The sequence below is a fragment of the Rhinolophus hipposideros genome (genome assembly GCF_964194185.1).
Source record: "Rhinolophus hipposideros genome assembly, chromosome: 15".
Lineage (NCBI taxonomy): Eukaryota > Metazoa > Chordata > Mammalia > Chiroptera > Rhinolophidae > Rhinolophus > Rhinolophus hipposideros.
The window spans coordinates 20,094,468-20,115,843 of NC_138061.1; positions in this window are offsets into that span (position 1 = coordinate 20,094,468).

Here is a 21,376-nt window from a genome sequence, read left to right on the forward strand (position 1 = left end):
GGGGGGGAAATCATGAATAAGTTCACAGTGGCTGTTTAGCAAATTGAATAAAGAAAACTTGTCCAGCCAAAAGAGAATTCATGAAAGCATTGAGAAAAATGGAAGGAATCATTCAGCGATTCCCTCTTTTGGGGATAAAATTTCTTTGAAACAGTGTTACTTAACCCAGGGCACTTTTGATCCTCAAGGGGCACTTGGTAATGTCTGGAGACATTTTCAGTTGTTGCAGCTAGGGAGGTACGACTGGCATATAATGAGTAAAACTGATCGCTACAACAAAGAATTATCTGGTCCAAAATACCAGTAGTTCTGTGATTGAGAATTCCTACTCAAAAAAAAAAAAAAAAATAGGGCCAATTTTACAGTCTGGGTCACTGCTTTAAACATAATTGATGAGGTTTTCTTTCCTTGAGGCAGTTTACCATGACTCAATGGGCTTCCCATGATCTACATGGAAGATATACAGATTTTTCCAATCTCTTATGTGATGACTTTGAGACGTATCTGCTCCCACCAACCTGACCCTTGAAGTCTTCAGATTAAGCTTGAATCACCCATAATCCATGTGTGATATCTTTTGAAATGTTCCCATTTAAATTATTTCCTTTTCTTTTCTATGATTTAGTTCTTTTGACCCGGTAATGGATTGGCGTTTTGACTTATGGGGAATGACTTAGGGGGAACGCTCCTGGTTATGACATTTTCTCTTCTTTCAGTTTGACTCTTTTTCTAACGTCCTGAGTTTTATTCGTCTCAAATGGTATTCATTACAGTCAATTAAATGGAACAAAATGAATTTGAGCATTTTTAGTGTACAATCAAGCTTCTAAATATTTGGTGGCCCCTTTGTACTTCTCAAGGTACTACTTTCATACCAAACATAGTTTAACTGTTAAAATTATAGAAATAGTTTTTAGACTACTAATACTTAGTTTAAAGAAGATAAAGGGAATCAGAAGAAACCAACAACAAAAAATAGAATCAAATGAATTGCTCTGGAGGGGTGGAGTCCAAGATGGCATCACAGGAAAGTCCTGAACTCACCTTCTCCCATGGACACACCAAATCTACAGCTACCTATGCAGCATTTTCCTCAAAATGACCTGAAAACTAGATTATGCTCCTCACAACAAAGTATAAAAGGACCACATCAAGATGGATAGGAGTGACAGAGACACATTCTTGTAAAAGCACATTGCCAGTGGAGCAACACACACAATAGGGAGAGATCTCATCAGGTAATCACTTCTCCCAGAGGAGGAAGGGGTCGATTCCCCACATTTGGCACCTCAACCCCTGGGTGCTGCACTGGAGAAATGAGGTCCCAAAATCTGGCTTAGGAAACCAATGGTGCTTATGTCTAAGGGACCCAAAATGTTATAGGAAACCGAGATTCCCCTCTTAAAGGGCTTGCACATGGTCTCACCCCAAGACACAGCACACAAACAAACAAAAACCCCAGAATGTTGAAAACCGCCCAGACTATATGAGAAGAAAATTAATTTGCTAAACTAAAACTGTCATCTGGAGGGGTAGACGTTAAAGGCTTACTGCAAATTGAGGCACTGGACAAAACCATTATTGCAGTCTACCAAACCTGCTAATACAATTGAGTGAGCTTGGACATGGCACCCTCCTGCCTCCCTGCTAAGACAGTTGGGTGAACATTCATATCATTATCCCATTGTCTTGTTAAACCAGAGAGGACAGGTGTTTGCCCTCCCTCACTTCCTGAATGAGGCAAGTGAGCGTGAATGTTTGCGACATGCTCCAGCTCCCAAGCTAAAGTCAGCATGTGTGCATAGGCAAGGAACTCTCTCACCACATGACTGAAGCCTGCGGGCATGCACAGTCAAGACATTTTCCCCTGACCTTCTGAAACCAGTGAGTGAGCTCCACGCCCTACACTCTACAGCAGACCTGTGAAATCCACAAAAGGGATGCCCTTTATCTCTTGCCCCCATGGCCAATGGGGCTGGTGTGATTGAGCCCCACAGAACTGTAACAATCCAAAAGACATTTCTTGGCAGGCCATCAGCCCCAGGGCACCATACAAACAACAGACTGAAACTCATCCTCGGTCTTCCTGTGAAAAAGGAAGACCTATTGACTGTATTTTTCCATGTATAATGTGCACTTTTTTGCCCAAATTTGTGAGGGAAAAATAAGGATGCAGATTATACATGAATAGTACTAATTCCACATCTATATAAATGTTTGTAATTCTTTTATTTATGCTTATGAGTTAAAAGTGTAACTCTAGAAATCAACAATAGTGTATGCAAAATAATACCCTGGAATACAATAATTGGTTTTGTTGAACTTAAGATGCACTTGGAACGACCAAGACTTCTTGGCCTTCTACAATGCATAAATATTGTCAATTTGTTACTGCTGCATAAAATTTCTTGTATCTTGTATCTCTTGTTATGTTTTGTAATCATTTGTTACATAAAATTTATTGTACCATAATATGTTAAAAAATAAATGCTAAAATTTTTTTTATAATACAAAAAGAAAAATACCTAAACTGTAAACAAATATTAGGTTGGTGCAAAAGTAATTGCGGTTTTTGCAATTATTTTTAACCTTCTAAACCGCAATTACTTTTGCACCAACCTAATAAAAATTTGAATTAAAAATAAAAACAAAAGATTTTTTTTCATGAAAGTTTGAGCCAAAAATGTGGGTGCGCATTATACATGGCATAAACACAGTAGTTAGCCAGGAGCTTTAGCTGGAGTTACAGCTTCAGGCTTCCCACATCAGTAGAGGCTAAGGAGGCTGTCTTAGGGAATGAAAGCAAGGTGACACCATCTTTGTGTACTCTCTTGGCCTCACTACAGCTTGATGAGACTTCCAAAAAGGTGCTTAAATACTACTCTTCAGTCCCAATTTCAGCAACTCTCACCCAGGAGACACCTCCAGAACAGGTCTGAAGAACAATAGGGAAAATGATTGTGGCCCCAGAGGACTGTACAGATCTGCATGCTATAAAAGCTGCCGTGTGAAGGAATGGCTTCCAATCAATCTGAAACTAGGTGCTAAATGAGATTCCTCCTCTTGGAACACCCTCAAAAATGGGGGCATATCAACAATAACTCAGGCAGACTAAACAATCACAAAGGTTCAAGAGACAACCAAGAACTAGGGCAAGGGCTAAGGAGGGTGTTACCTACCCAAGGTCACTCATTCAAGGCTGAGAATGGTAGCTGTTTTGTCTAATACATAGAAACAAAAACAGAGATCCAATCAAAATGAGAAGGCAAAAGAATATTTTGCAAAGCTGTAAAAAAGACAAAACCCCAAAACAAGACCTTAAGGATACAGAGATAAGTAAGCTACTTGATAAAGAATTCAAAGTAATGGCCATAAAGATGTTCACTGAACTCAGAATAATGGCTGAACACAGTGAGAACTTCAACAAAGAGGAAATGTAAGAAAATACCAAATCAAAGTTATAACTGAACAGAAAAATACTAGAGGGGATCAAGAACAGAATGGAGGATATAAAAGAATGAATCAGTGAGCTAGAAGAAAAAGTAATGGAGCTTGTCCAGATACACTAGCGAAACCAAAATTAATTAATTAATTCAGACACAAGTGAAAATAGAGCAGCAAAAACAAAAAATAATTAAAATAAGTGAAAACATATTAAGGGACCTTTGGAAAAACACCAAGCTGAATAGCATTTGCATTATAGGGATGCCAAACGAAGAGAAAGAGAAAAGGGGTCAGAAAAGTTATTTGAAGAAATAATAGCTGAAAACATCTGCAATAGTATGGGGAAGGAAACAGATATCCAGGTCCAAGAAATCCAGAAAGTTCTAAGTAAAATGAAATCAAAGAGATCCTCACCAAGACACATTATAATTAAAATGATAAGTCTTAAAAATAAACAGAATCATAAAAGCAGTAAGAGAAAAACAATTTGTCACATGCAAGGGAAACCCAATAAGGTTAGCAGATTTCTCAGGGGGAACTTTACAAGCCAGAGGAGTAGCATGACATATTCAAAGTGAAAGAAAAATGAAGATTATAATTCAAAATAGGAGAAATTCAGAGTTTTCTGGATCGGCAAAAGCCAAAGGATTTTTTCATCACTAAATCAGCCTTACAGGAAATGTTGAAGGAACTTCTTTAAAATAAAAAAGAAACGGCACTGACTGATAATAATACAATGGTAAAAATCTCTCTGGAAAAGGTACATATATAGTAAAGGTAGTGGGGAAATCACTTATAAAGCAAATATCAATGTTAAAATAGCCAGTAGTAAAAAACTAAAATTATAATAATTACTTATGGGATACATAAAATAAAAAAAGGTAAAACATGTCATCAAAAACACAAAATGAGGGGGAGTAAAATTGTAAAGTTTGGAATGTGTTCAAATTTAAATTGCTATCAACTTAAAATAGACTAGTATATAAATAGGATATTATATGTGAACCTCACACTAACCACAAAGGAAAAACTTATAGGAAATACACAAAAGAAAATGAGAAAAGAATCCAAATATAACACTAAAGAAAGCCATTAGGCCACAAGAGACGAGAGAAAGAGAAGAAGAAAGGAACACATAGAAACTACATAAAGATCTAGTAAACTATTCACAAAGTGGCAATGAGTATATACCTATCAATAATTATGCTAAATGTAAATAGACTAAATTCACCAATCAAAACACATACAGTAGCTGAGTGTTACAAAAGCAGGGTGTACTCATGTGCTGCCTACAAGAGACACAATTCAGGAATAAGGAAACACATAGATTGAAAGTGAAGGAATGGAGAAAGATAGTCCATGCAAATGGAAATGAAAAGAAAGCTGGAGTAGCTATACTTATATCAGAAAAAAATAGACTTTAAAACAAAGACTTTAATAAAAGAAAAAGGAGACCATTACATAATGATAAAGGGGTCAACCTAACAAGACATAACATTTATAAATATATATACACCCAAAATAGAAGCACCAAAATATATAAAGCAAATATTAACAAACCTGAAGGGAGAAATATAAAACAATATAATTTATAATAGTAGGAAACTTTAACACCCCACTTACAACAATGGATAATTATTCAGACAAAATCAATAAGAAATCTTTGGCACATTAGATCAGATGTACTTAAGAGATATATACAAAACATTCCATCCAGAAGCAGCAACATACACATTTTCCTTAAGTGCACATGAAATATTCTCCAGGATATACCACATGTTCAGCGACAAAACAAGTTTCAATAAATTCAAGGAGACTAATATCATATCACACATCTTTTCTCACTATAGTATAAAACTAGAAATCAATTACAGAAAAAAAAAACCACTGGAAAAACCACAAAAATGTGAAGATTAAATAAAATGCTAGTGAATAATCAATGGGTATTCTATGGCATTGGGTCAGAAACAGACACAAATAACAATAGAACAGAACTGATAGCCCAAAAATAAATCCATCTATATATGGACAATTAATTTATGACAAAGGAGCCAAGAGCATACAATGGAGAAAGGACAGTCTCGTCAATAAATCGTGTTGGGAGAAATGGACAGCTACAATCAAAAAAATTAAACTAGACCCCTATGTTACAGCATACACAAAAGTTAACTCAAAGTGGATTAAAGACCTGAACATAAGATCTGTGAGCATAAAATTTCTAGAGGAAAACATAAGCTGTAAATTCTTTGACATTTGTTTTGACAATGGTTTTCTGGATCTGAATACAAAGGCTAAGGAAACAAAAGCAAAAATAAACAAATGGGACTAAATCAACCTAAAAGGCCTCAGCAAAGTGTAGAAGAACATCTTCAAAATGAAAAGGCAAACTACTGAATGAGAGAAGATATTTGCAAATTACATACCCAATAAGGGATTAATATCCAAAATATATAAATAATTCATACAACTCAACAACAACAAAAACCTATTAAAAATGGGCAGAGGTTCTGAATAGACATTTTACAAAAAAGACACAGATGGCCAATAGGCATATGAGAAGATTTTCAACATCACTAATTTTTTTAGGGAAATGTATATCAAAACCACAATGATATATCACCACACATCTATTAAAATAACTGGACCAAAGAGACAAGAAATAACAAGTGTTGGAGAGGATGTGGAGAAAAGGAAACCCTCATACACTGTTAATGGGACTGGAGAGTGACATAGCCACTATGGAAAACAGTATGTATGCTCTTCAAAAAAATTAAGAAAAGCACTACCATATGACCTAGCTATTTCACTCTGGTTATTTATCCAAAGAATACAAAAACACTAATTATGAAACCCTTATGTTCATTGCACATTATTTACAATAGACAAGACACAGAAATAACCTAAGTGTCCGCTGATGGATGAATAGATAAAGAAGATGAGGTACATATATACAATGGAGTATTTCTCAGCCATAAAAAATGACAATGTCGCCATTTGAGACAACATGGATGGACCTTGAGGGTATAATGATAAGTGAAATAAGTCAGAAGGAGACAGGCAAATACCATATGATTTAATTTATACATGAAAGGAAAAGAAAGAAACAAAATGAAACTGTAAGTTCAGAGACGAGATCAATGGCATCCAGAAGGGAGTTGGGGGATGGGTGGGTGAAAGGAGTAAAGGGCGTCAATTGTACGGTGATGGATAGTAACTAGACTTTTGGGGCATGATCACTTTGTAGTACATACAGATGTTGAATTATAATGTTTTACATGATAAAACGTATATGAGAAAACTTATATAATAAAACAAAACAAAAAATTACTTCTAAGAAAGTAGAATAAACATGTTCTTGTAATTGCATGAGGGGGGAAGATAGTGGTGCAAACAACTGACTCTGGCATCCCTTTTTCCCCGAGATTTAAAACAAACTGCCACATGCTTGAAGTTTACTTAACCTAGAATCTTCAGTTTGGAAATTGGTAGTGAACTCAATTGAACCTTTTGGGGGACCTTGTGTGCCCATAATGGATCTGATTTGAATGGAACACTATTATAAGTATCTGCCCTTTGCCAGCTGTTTCAAATGGAAATTCCATCAGATGCTTCTTTTATAAGGAGACATTAATGTCTTTTGCTGACATTTTTCCTTATGAGTGGCATTTGCCAGAAATTTCTCTCCAGCTATTGGTTTCATTAACATTATTATTGCTTTTGGTTGGCACTCTTCCCTCTACCTAATTCTGTAAAGATCAGATAGCATTTTGTTCCAAAGATAAAATTCTATCTCATACACACATTCAACACACTAGACACCCACAGGAACATGCGAACACAGACTACTCTAGATGGAGCAGATGCCAAGAGAGTGTATTCTCCCAAACTCCAGCCAGAGGGACTTCTCACTAATGTTCTAGAACAGGGGAGAAAAAGAAAATGCTTTCCCCTTTGTACAGTAAGTGTTCTTCATTCTGAGAACAATAAAGGGCCATTTCATGGATATAAAACCTACTCTTTCTAGAGGATAAATGGGAAGCAGCATTACAGTTAACTAAAGATGTGTCTAAAAAGATTCATTCAAGCACAAAGAAAGGAACATATAAGGAATTTTTCAGCTGGTCTCTTAAAGTATGTGCATACATGTGCAAGTGTGTGCATACAAAAATGCGTACAGCTCACTTTTTTGCTCTTCACAGTGGATCCTAAATTTTAGGATTTATGAGCTGTCAAAATTTCAATAAGTGAAAATGTCATCTTATTTGTAATGATATATTTGATTAAGCCATGCGGATATGTAATAGAAATTCTTCAGGAGTGATTGAGACCAGTCAGTACATAAAATGCTTTCTCTACTGCTAACCAGTACTCATTGAGTGCCTCCTAGGTGCATCAGAAAATATGCCAGGGGCCCTACACATGTTATTTTATTTAATTCTCCTGTGTCTTAGAATTATGTGGTCATCAAATCATGCCTCTCAAGAGAAATACAGAGAGTGCCAAAAAATGTATACACATTTTAAGAAAGAAAAAAAATTGTATTAAAATTGTAATACTCGATATATACCGACAACTTCTGCAATTACATGAAGTGCTCAAAGTGGTTACCATCAGCGTCCAGACAATTCTGATTACCGAACTACTGCTTAAGCAGTGTTGACCAAAGTGTCCACTTGTATACTGTTTTTTGGCACCCTCGGTATATTTTCCAGCCTGTTGAAGTTAGAGGGACCATGGGAATAAGTTATGGTCAATAAAATATTGGGAGTGGGAGTAATGCATACAATTTGCACAGCTTGCTCTTAATGACTCTCCCATGCTCCTTTGCATGCATGTTCTTTCTTTTTTCATTAGTGGGCTGCATGGGGAGGGCGGGAATCCAGGGGAGAATTCTGAGGACCATTGGAACCATGGATGAAGAGAGCCTGGGTTCAAAGCTGATGGTGATTATTTTAACTAATGACTTTTCATGAGCAATAAATAAAGTTAAATAATTCTGAGCTACTAAGAGTTCACTGCTGTTTCTATAGAAGCTAGTATTATTCAACCTGACTAATATGGCAATTGTTAACTGGAAAAAAGGTGCTGCTGTACTACAAAAATTAAATGTGTAGTATATTTGCCTTAGAGGTTAGGTGATAGGCGCTCAGGAGACTGACAATAGAGGCTCAAAAGATGGGAACTCATGTCATTCTGAGACAAAACGCTTGGTATAACTATCACCAGCAATAATGTAGAAGGCAAACCAATGCCTACTGAGCCAGCAGCTCCAGTGGAAAGAATGAGAAGAATCAATCTGTTAGTGCGTGTTGGATACTGTTACCCGCTTTAACAAGCATTGCAAGAAAGAGATAACTCACGAAAATCAGGTCTGGTTTGCAAGTAGAAATGAAAGGGAATAGAAAGAGTCAGAAAATAAAGGCCTTATTTCTAGAAAAAAAATATTTATTTTTAGACGCAAATAATAGGAGATGGAATTTTTTTAAGTTTTAAGTGTTAGTAGTCTAGTAAAACTCACGAGTAAAATGTCTAAAGACAACTATCAAATTAAGAGTGTGGATTCTCATTTAAGCCTGAAAGCCATCATTATTTTGAGAGAGACAAGCGTAAGACTGAGGTAACAACAAAATAAGGGAGCCTTGAAATATAAGTGTAGGAAAGAAATATGAATAGGAATGTTGGCATACGGAACTAACTGTAATCAAAAGATCATGCAGTGTGTGGCTTGAATGTCTTCTCCGCCTCTCGCCCCCCATTCATATGTTGAAGTATTAGCTGCCAGTATCTTATTTGATACAGAGTATATACAGAGGTAATCAAGTTAAACAAAGGTCATGAGGGTGAGTCCTAATCCAATATGACTGGTGTCCTTACAGGAAGAGGAAATTCGGACACTGACTTGTACAGAAGGAAGACCATGTGGAAACACAGGGAGAGGACAGCAAATCAAACCAGTGAATTCTCTGTGCTTTCCTTCTGTAATTTTGCAAATGTCAGTATCACTGTGGTTAGCCTGTCCTTATTCTACCATTGTATATTAGGAATGTGAGAAGAAAGGAAATAGCTTGTCTCTTAAAGTCATAGGTATTATACGAGGAAGAGCCACCTATGGTGAGATGGAAAAAAGCTCATTACCCAGAGATCCTGCTGGACACAGCCTGTGTGGAACGTCGGGGCATCTCCTTCACAGCTGTGCTAAATATAATTCAAAGTATGGGAAAAGCACAGCTGAGACACTGCGCTATGCTCTCCACACCTTTTCATCGCCTCTTGGGCACACAGCGAAGCTACCTTTGCAAGTCGCCTTATAGGTGGTGAAACAATGTGACTCAGGTGTGGGTTAAGCAATGTCAGTAAAATAATATGATTCCTTGAATAGTGACCTCTAAAAATCTCTTACAAAATCTCCCTCTCTTACTAAATGCCTCTCCTTTCCTCCCTTCCCCCGACCTCCACTTTCACTAGAATAGATGAAGGGGATCCAGTGAAGAACTCCAAATATGTAGGGAGTACATGAAAGAAGCCCACATCCCGGAGTCACTGCTTTAAAGGGCAGCTGCTAAGGAGAAATGCCCAGTCTAGGACATTCTCTTTGGTCTTTTTATGGGAGCAAGAAGTAGGAAACTTTTATTTGGTTGCGCCATGAAACTTCAAGGTTTGTTACTAAAGCAAATAGTATTACTTATCTTGACTCTGACACTTACAAGTAATTCAGAAAAATAACAATAGCAATACCCTTTCAGGGGAGTCTCTCCAACATTACCAAATTGCTCAAGTTTGTGTAGTAAATCAGCTAATATGTGGTGGATTCATCAAGTCACAGTGGTTTAGCTTTTTTCCCCAGAACGAAGATTGAAGAGACTTCGATATTAAGTCACTGTGCAAACACATAGAAAGGGGATCTTCTCAAGCCATGACAGACATAAAAACTTGATCTGTCAATAGTGTATGTGCGTGTGCACACACACACACACACACACTCACACACACACATGGTTTGCATTAAATTCTGTCTGAAACCATTTAATAAATCACACTGGTTGAAATGAGTTAAGAGTGAGTGAAAATCACCAATGTCAGAAAAACATCAGTTGACCCTCATCCCTGACAATTTATAGTAAGTAAAATGGACCATGAACATGAAAAACGGCGGGGGTGGGGAAGTCACTGCAATGTTAAATGGCAGTTGCCATCAGACACGTCTGAATAGAAAAATTACTAATGAAGCAGTCTAGGTCTCAAACCAGCTATCCAAATGCCAAGCATAACTGAAATAGGGCTGCAGATCGGTGAGTTAGCGACAACTCAAACAACAGTGAACAGGCTTGCAAAATTATAAAGGAAGCTGAATGAGCTAAGTGGCTTACCTGGAGAGGCAAGCATCAGACTATCACAGTTCACAACATGCATTAATGTCCTCATGAGAAATCTAATCCCAAGCTACTTGCCTACTGATTATTTCGCAGGATGACTAATCATAGAAAGAATTAAGAAATGAAATACATTAGAATTACCATCATTATAAAAAATCAAACTGCACTTGTTTAAAAAGGGGGGAGTAACAACCGGAAGATTTTTTTTTTTCCACCAGGAATTTGCATAGATTTATTGACTCCTTTTCTTTGAATGTTGGAGTTATATTCAATTTTACTGACAATGGCTCAGGATCAGGCAGAATTGGATTTTTCCTTCATATTTAGACATGATTAGGTGCTGACCATAGACATGAACAATAGGCGACTGTTAACAAATGACCGCACCCAATGTCACAGGAGAGAAGAAGAAGAAATCCATGATTCTACTTCCCATAGGAATTCAGCAATGCCTGATTTAGTCATCGCAGCAGGACTAGTGGGTATATGTTTGGTCTCTGCTTGTCTTTACAAGATATTTCAGCTATTATTTTGATATCACAAATAGTCTTTGAGAGTTTTATTAGATCTTGCCCTCCTTCCCTCTCTCTCACTTTGTCCTCCCTCCCTCTCTTCCTTCTTTCCTTCCTTCTTTCTTTATAGGCGTGGCCTATATGCAGTTGATCTTGAAAATACTTTAAATAATCAGGCATTGTGAACACTTTTTGTTTTGCAAAGACAAATGTTATCATTTATATAATTCTACAACAAGAATAAACAACATATGACACATAGAAGCACTGGGAAAAATATAAAAGATCCCCCCCCATCCTCCTCTCAGTATCTTCTTCTTTTCTCACTCTCATTCTCCATCCCCTCCTTCCTCTACTCATCCCTAATGTATTATTTATACTCCCATTCTCTGTTCTTGTCATGGGTCCAGTGGAACATCTGGACAGTTTCTACTTATTCTCATAAACTCCCAGCAAATCAGTAGGAGTTTTTTTTTCCCCCCTTGCCTTAACTCCTTTTTGAATAAAGTTTCCTCAAAGGCCCCAAACAAGGCCTTTGCTAACTTCACATAATCCATCAATCATATTTTTATACAGACACAGAGATGGTCTTCACTTATACCCAATGTTGCTTTATCTGCCCACCTGGCACTGCAAAGGTAGCTAGTATAGTGAGATGGGCTTCGTTACATGCAAATCCAGGGTTACGTGCCAACCCTGCCATAAGTTTCCCATTTTTAGACAAATTCTTTCATCTCTGAACCTCCATTTACTCATCTATGAAACAAGGGTACTAATGCTTATCCTTCAACTGAACATCACATTACAGATCTGCATATTATAGACATTACAGAATATAAAACTGGGAATTATCTAATCTGTAATTAGATATTGTAAGCACGCAGTACATATTAACTTCTTTGCAGCTCAAGCCTTTCTTTTCCACCTTGCTATTACGAGTCAGCACGCGGGTTTTTAAAGTCTCCCCCCATAACTTTCTAGATGATCAGCTGGGGACTCCTCTCCCGGTGTTACCTTAAATTTAGATAAAGGCTCTTGCAGGCCCAGGACAGTGGGTAAAAATAACTTCCCTCTGTTTGCCTGCTAATAAGGATAAATAACTCTATCTCTGTAGTTTATGTTTAATGCCTGATAATGCATCTCCAAGAGAAGCACTTAGTAAGAATACCCATAAATATGACTATAATGTTTATTCAAACTACTCCATTTGCAAGGCCAACTATACAAATAAAGGATGAAAACAGACAAAATGGGTCACTAAAATTAGCCTGCACAGTTTGTGAGGCACCTAATAATAATAGTGTTGTCTCCTAGAGCCTGTGTTCCAAGGCACTTTAGTCACATAAGAAAGATTTACTGTAAGAATAAGAAATTTATTTTCTTCCATCTTAATGTGATGTCTGTGGGTCTTGGAAGACAGGTCACAGAGATGTATTGCTAAAAACACTTTTTGGAAGGTCCTTGGCCTCCCAAACCTTGATATTTGAATATTAGGTAAAGTCGATTCCTGTTCTTTAGTCATATACAAACACTGCATCTCTTTCCCTTAGCGCTCTCACAATCACATGGTAAAAGAATGCACTAGAACCCAGAAGTTATTTATCATTGACAGAGACAAAGAAAAGAATAACTGATCATGAAAAAGGAACTCAACTTAATCTATATTGATCCAAAACTGGATGGAAGATACATGATTGAGAGAAAAGAAGGGCAATTTTACCTCAACAGAAGGAAGGAAAGAAGGAAATAAACAAAAAATATTAAGTACCCATTATGTGTGAACAGCTGTACTTAAAATTTTCATATTTCATCTCATTTGTCCTGAAAAATTGCCATTTACACTTGAAAATCATACACTTGAAAATGAAAGTAGACTAGAGAGGTTTATGGAGCTTGCTGTGGCCGCTCAGCTAGTGAATGACATAAATGACATTCATCTCAGCTTATGATTGACTCTAAAACTTACACTCCCCTTATTCTACCATTCTATCTCCATAACTGCAGAGAACACTTGAACGCCTGGAGCTGCTGCAAAATTCAATCAGTGACTGAATGCGTAAAAAAGCTCTCTATCACCAGAAATAGGTGCCCAGGGCCTGTAGGAGACAAGCACTAAAGAGGAGCCCACATGGGTGGAGATTCAACTTCCACAACAGCTTTGCTATCTGTGTTCCTGTGTTTGACTCCATTCTCGCCAGCCTTCTTGTGGTCAGGCTGATGGGAGCTCATTTGTCTCTGTTTTAAACAGCAACAATAGCCATTGTTTTTATCCTCTATCATCAGTGACTTACCAGCCTGACCACATTTCATCCTTAGCACTTACCTGAAAGGTTGTTTTACTCTTCTATTTTGTTCAGGAAGGGAATTTAATTTCAGAGAGGAAAAGAAACTTGCTGAGGATTCACTGGTAGGACATAGTTAAACTGGGGTTCTAATCTGGATCTATCCGACTCAAATAAAGTTCCACCCTCTGATCAGGATGTCAAAATCTCAAAACTCTTCAGAAAAAACAAAACAAAAAAAACAAACAAAAAAAAAAACAACAACAACAACAAAAAAAAAGAAACAGTAGGAAAAAAGAGAACTCAACCCTTTCCATGTGAGGGATTTGCCTCACTCAAAGGAATATCTTATAGATGTTAACGCAGAGGATGACAGAAGTGCTGAACTTGGCCTTGCTGGTTTTCCTGCATGCGGTTACCCTTACACACGTTCCTACTGCTTAGCCGTCCAAAAAGGCTCTCCTTTTCATCTGTCAGCCTGTCAAGGATTCTCTTATTCTATTGGGAAATATGACGGGGAGTTACCCCTCTGCATATGTCTATCATACTAAACAAATGTGTTAGAACTGTTGGAGGAGAACAATGCATCTGTCTACATGTGACTGTATCACCCTCTTGAGCTTTGAGAGAATACGTATCATCGCCACATGCAACTTCATTTAGATTTGGGTCCTTAAGACACAAGTGAGTGTATTACATGTATAAGTACATGAAAAAATAAATGAACACCTAATGAAATAAATCATCAGAACCTCAGAACATTTCCTTTGCTTTCATCAGGCATTCCTGATAGGAAAGCCATGGGATAACATTCATCCATGGAAGCTTCTGCTTGATTCTCATACTACCTAGGATTGCAGGGAGAGGTGGGCTGATACTCCACATCTGGCATTCAAGTGCAGCTGCTCAGAGGTGAATAGAAATTTACAAATGAAACATGACTCTTTTTATGGAGGTCTTTAGAGTCTCTGCCAACCCTCTCACTCCCTTCCTCTCTTTTCAAATCAAAGATTCTGGGTGGGAATATTTCATCTCTGCTTTTCTTCTTGCTTTGAAATAAAGAGTGGAGCTTGGTTCAAATCTAGAAAAAATATGTATCTATAACATCTTTACGACTTCATATTAAATGGTTTTTACATCTCACTCATTTGCCTTCAAGTTACTCATTAACTTTTGCATAGGAATGAGCTAGTACCCTTTGGGGACAGAGTCCCAGAGAGCAGTTTCCAGACTCTCGGCCTCACAGTGGAAAGATGCTGGCTCAGGTAGTAGATGGTTGCCAGCTGTGGCTAATTGACCATCAGCGGTAATCAGTTAGCCAATTAGCCACCAATATAACTGCCACGGCTGCCCTGGTTGGTCAGTCGGTTGGGTGGCAGGCAGAGAAGCAGACGGCAGGTTGCAGGTCGTGTGGATCCAGCCTCCAGTGAGACTATAGTGCCTCCAGTGAGACTATAGTGGTATGACTCCCCTATCTATGGCTCTGTGGGTGTTCCTTTTTGGCCTCACCATATCCTGTGTTCTTATGTAGGGAGCCTCACGTGACTCCATAAATTAAACGTATCTTCACAGTTATTCTTACTGCCTGATATGTCCACCTCTCCATCTCTCAGCTATGTGTCTTAGCTAGTAACCCAGAAGGAAACAGATGACACTCTAGAATTCAAATAATTCATGGGGAACTTAATAAAGAGACTATTTACAAATATGTGGGCAGAGTTTAGGGACATCACAGGGGATAGCAAGAAACTGCCCCACATTTGTGACCTCTTCTAGGTGAAAAGGGAAAAGAGAGGAAGTGTCCTTGAAGGCCAAAAGGAGAAAGTGGAGAGGGAGTCCATAAGAGAAACTATGATCTCTGAAGGAGGAAAGATACCAAGTGTAACCTCAAAAAGAGAAGGAAGATAAAGACTCAACTGCAGCCTCCTTCCTTTTGATCTCCTGCTGGAGCTCCTCATTGGACATAGGCCACAGGGGGCTAAAAGGTAAAGGGCCCATTAATGTAGTCTAAACACATCAGCCTCCATGGGTAGAGAGGTAGGTAGACAAGGGCGAAGAGTGGATCTGCAGGGGTCAACAGGTATCCATTACACCTTGTCTTCAAACTACATCCAGCAGCCCCATCATGGAATGGTTATTGCTATGATTGTCCCTCTTTCTTTGAACTATTGCAACAACAAAGAAATTTCTTCCCAATCCATTGCAGATTTATTACATATGATCTCAGCCATGGCTTTTGTTTCATTTGTGGCTGATTTTCCCATTAGATTGTACACTCCTGGAAGGGCTGAGACGACATCCAATTTCTTGGAAAGTCTGGTGTTATGAAGGATCAAGATCCAGGCTGTTGAGGTCAGTCCAATGTAATGTGAAATAACCAACCTCTGTATATTTTGTTACCATAAATGTTTAAATGAAATATCAATGGATTTAAGCAAATTCCCTAATGTTATTTCAGATTTAATGCATTTAGGTTTTGTGGCTTCACATTGCAATAAAGACAACTTTCTTCTTTCTTTCTTTCTTTCTTTCTTTCTTTCTTTCTTTCTTTCTTTCTTTCTTTCTTTCTTCTCTCTTTTTCTCTTTCATACACACACTTAAATATGGGCTTTATCTCTCTGGGTTAGTATCATTTTTGGAAAGGCAATGTTCATCTTCTAAAAGAATTCACATGGAAGAAGTTGATAGTCTAAATGAATGTAGCAGGAAATAACAATATCCTGCCTTTGATTTTGAGCTTCCCTACCGGCTCACTCCCTCTAAATCACCGTGTAATCAATCTGAAGCAGCAACACGCAACAGCATTAAAATTCGGGATGTTTGGAGAGGGAATTAGTCTACTCACTCATTATTCTTGATTAATAGAAAATTATCCTGCTAACATTTACTGTGCTATTCATTTGTTATTTTGAAGTGATTAGCCACAAATAGCAGTTAAAACAAGCCAGTTTTTGTAGTCTCAGCCACAGCTGTAATTACCTCCACAGTGCCTCTTCCTTCAACTACGCCTTCCTCACTTGAAAATAGCTCACACCCTTCTTTAAACACAGCCCTCTCTCGGATATCAGCTTTCTTTCATTCAGAGTGAAACCAGGGGCCCTGCTCATATTCACCCCACTCCTGAAGACCTGAAAACCATCCAGGAAGCAGTTTAGTTCCGGCCCAAAGATAGAAAAACTCAGGGCACTGATAACTCTGTTTACCAGTTTCCCCGTTACTTGGTTACATCTTCAGCCTCCAATACATTTCTCATTGATTTACTTTCCTCTGAGAAGGAACCCAAGGTTCTCAGGTCAGAGAGTGTCTGGCATCACTGTTAGCCTCTGAAATTGCTGTTCCCTCCTTCCTTCCTTTCTCTTTCTCTTTTAAACATCCTTCACCTAGCCATTTGCTTTCCTAGGCATTATCAGGTTGCCCTCTGTTGAATTTTCCCACTTAAATTTCCTTTATGTGTATTTCATTCCCACAGGGAATTAGCTTTACCTGGCTGTCACTTAATAAAGAACAAATGAATTAATTTACCCTCAGGTGTTAACAATGACTGGAAATTTGTTTGCTAATGTGTTAATCATCCTAAGATATTTACATTTTGTCACTTTGAGAGTCCAAACTAATTCTCAGCTCAAAATGCTCATTATCATCATCTCAGAACCTTTTAAAAAACGATTAATACCAGGGTCCCTTGTCAGAGTTTCTCATATAATAAGAGTGGAGTCTGTATCTTGAAAATTGGCTTTTGTTGGAATTTTAGGAATCTATAACAAGATAATTAGTATGTATGTATGCATGTATGTATGTCGCATGTATGTTGCATGTGTGTATGTATGTTTCTGCTGGTCAACACAGTGCTCTTAAATTCATGGTTTGTTAGATGCTAGTTCTTTCTCCTCCTAACTCCGTACTTTTTGCCTACTTTTACAACTCAACCACATCTTAAAAACATGTCCCAAAGAATCATTTCGGATGATGATGCCTTAGAATCTGTAAGAATCTTCAGTTTAATATTTAACAATTGAGGTGAACGAAAGCATGCCTAAATTTGAGAACCCCTCATTGTCCTAGGGAAAGCGAAGAACCAGACCTACTAGAATTAGAAGTGGATTTGATTTAGGGTTTTTTCTTTCTTTCTTTTTTTTTTTTTTCTATTTACCTTGCATTGGATCATTGGTCCCAGAAATCAAAACATATCCTCCAAATGAAACTTTGACATATCTTAGAATGCATCTCTTATAAAATAGGACACATTCAATGAATTTTTTGATATGACATTTACATTTAGTTATGTCCACAAAAGTTTTATGCACCACATCATTTAATTCAACATGCATCTAGCACCACGTAGCATAAGTTACTGCATAGCAGTGAACACAATCAGATTAACTTCCCTCAGGGAGCTTAGAGTTCAGTCAGGGATAATCATGGAAAGTCAACAAACACAAAGCAGAAGGTAATAAGTGCTAACATCAGGATCTGGACCTGGAACAATAATAAGCATGAGTATGTTCTAAAGACCCAGGTAAAGGATACAGCAGGTGACTTGAGCTTTGAAGAAGGGGCTGGTTTACAATGGGCACATGGGGTCCAAAGATACACAGACTCATGATAACCACAACGGGCTCTGGCTCATGGTATTACCTTTTACACATCAGGTCTTCTGGTGAGTTCTTATTTATCCTACAAAGCCTTGCTTTGGATCTGTCACCTCTACAAAGTCTCCTTGCTCCCCTCAGGGCTGAGTTCATTATCCTTCCTTTGTCCCACGACTTAGTTTCCAACTTCTGCTATGCTAAAAGCATCCTGCTCATGTCAGTTGTAAGGAATGATTTGTTTATATAACCGATCTGCACTAGATTGTGATCTGCTTGGCAGCTGAAAACATCACTTGTTCATCTTTAACTGTCCAACATTGAGCAGACCACCTGGTGTATTATACATGTTTGCTGATTTAACATTTGTATTGTAGTGGTTATGATCCAAATTGACTAGTATTTATCTTGACTCTACAACTTAATATCTGTGTGACATTGGTAAAGTGATTTAAGTTTCCTTAAAATAAGAAAACTGTGCGGTAGTTTCCTTATTAGTAAAATGAAAGGCAATAATCATTTTTGAATATTATTTCAACTACTATTTGAAAATAGTGAATGCCACTAGTGTTGATATAAGGATAAAATGAGTCAAAACATGTAAAGTATACAGGAGAGGGTCTGGTACATTACAAGTGTTCAATAAATATTCACTATTTTTATTAGTTGTGAAGTTGAATAAATCCATCTTCTCTATATCATTCTCCTTGGAAGTCATGTTACTCTACCACTGACAGGTTAAGTGCTTGGGCAAGTAGCTAGCCACCAATGTATCTGTGACACCTTGTTTTGATATAGGACTCCTATTCCCAGCACTTCAATCTTTTATGGATATTGTCTTGCATCACTGCATGGCATTAGGCAACTTATAGCCACTGACACAGAGAGGTGCCAGGTATTGTTGCAAGTCATCCAATGAATCAGAGAAACAGCCAAACCAGACTCCAGACTTTTCAGGTCAATTTCATCTACTCCCCTACTAAGGATCGAGAGAGGTCTTTTTGTGTTTTTTGTTTGTTTGCTTGTATAGGACTGAAAATTTTGCACTATGCTTCTCAAGCAGGCAAAACCATGATGTCAATTTCATCTTTCTACACTAATGAATGAAGTTTCTCTCAGCCTGGGATATTGCGCTTATTTGTATGTTTTCTTTTCTGGAGAAAAGCTACGATGCAATGGCTAGCATGTATTGTCTTATAGAGGGCACCAATTAGTCCTCTAGCTTCAACCTCTAAAACAGTGGTCCCCTACCTCGGTGGTTTTGTCCCTACCTGGGGATATTTGGCAATATCTGGAGACATGTTTGGTTATCACAGCTGAGGGATGTTACTAGTATCTAGTGAGCAGAGGCCAAGGATGTGGCAAAACACCCTACATTTGCAGAACAGCCCTGACAAAAAATAATTATGCTGCCCAAAATACTAATAGTGCCAAGAGGGAACCAGGTCACTACCTGAGCATGGGTTTAAAGAAATGGTATAAATTTTGAACATCTCATATGCTGGCTCAGTTTGGAGTTGTAATACTCATGGGAGGAAAAGATTAAACAAAGTGGAAGGTCAGGACGACAGAAAAGGGCAAAGAGACCTGCTTTTGAAGATAATACATTTCATTTGGATACTTTAAGCTTCCTACATCCCAGCAACTGAATTTACTACCTTTCTCTGGCAACAGACATGCTGCACAGTCATTTGACTGTTGGTTTCAATGGTAATGATACTCAGCGAGAACACTGAACCTTAAGAGCAGCTTTGTGGATTCTGTGGTCTGAACCATTGCCCTTTAATAAGACTAAATTCCCTCTGTGACTCTCAGTTGGCAAGGATTGGGGTAGTGGGAGCAAAAGACTCATTTGATTCATTTTACCCTCCAGTTTTCTTTAAAATTGAGCACGTCACAATAGAGGGCCCCAGGTGAGAACAGAAGAAACAGGCATCAAATTGGATAAAATAATAAAGCAACTGGAGTCACAACCCTCTCCTCCCCAGCTGCCTTTCCACAATATTCACTTCGTTTTTTGTCTATAAAGCCAAATCATCTGATGGTCCTTAAACTATTGCAACTTAACATTCACGTCACACTTTAGTAATTATTGGTCCTAATTACAATGAAGCTATCATATCTTTTATAGGGAGATTATTCCTGCCTTCTAATTTCAAAGTCAATGAGTTAGCACTATAGTTATGTGGATAAATTATTTGTGTTCATGCATTGGTGCTTCAAAAGAATTTGTTATGAAGAAAAGACAGAATGTTTTGTTTTGCAGCTAATCCCCCTTCAATGTCCTACATTTATAACATTTAAGATTTTCCCAGTTTTACAATCTAGCCAAACTATATAAATTATTACGTCTCAGAGATATTCAAATTTCAACTTGACTCTGGAATTTTGTTTTTTAATAGATAATTCAAAGTGAGTTTCCATACATAAATTATGATCCTTACTTATCAAGATATATTTTTATCTTGTGATTTAGCTAGTCTTCTATACTGGCTACATGTCTGGATATTTGATATACTGAAAGGTTTGCAGATGTTTAAATATATTCCTTTCCTACATAATATTTTTCCATGAGCCCAACGGACTATGGAGCCTATTGCAAATATGTTATTTCTACCGCTATTTAAGGTTGACTCATTTGCTCCTAATCTCTTTCATATCTGGGGACCAAAAAGTCTATGCTGCTGAGAATAGTCAGAGACATAAGCAAACCACCCTGTCGCACACCAATTGAAAATAGGGAAAATGTTAAAGAAATAGAGGCAAGCACTCTTTTCCAATGATCTGCTTTTTTGGTTCAAAACCCAGAGACAAAGGATATCTTAGTTAAGAATTTCTCATGTACCATAAGTAGAAAAGACCAACTCATGTTAGCCTAATCAAAGAAATGAAAAATTATGGTTTCTAAAAGTGACCCAGTTAAAACTTAAAATAGTTCATGTCACTCCCATGCTCAAATTGATTCAACAGCTTCCAAATACATTCAAAGTAAAACAGAATAGGGGAGCTTATTGTGGTTGCAAAACTGTATACAATCTGGCTCACCACCTCTCTGTTCTCATCAACTATTAATCCCCACTTCTTTATTTACTCCATCCCACCCTCGCAGGTAGGCAGGCAGGCTCCTGGATTTGTACTAGCATCCCTTCTGCCTGGAATGCCTTTTGTTCATTGCTTAA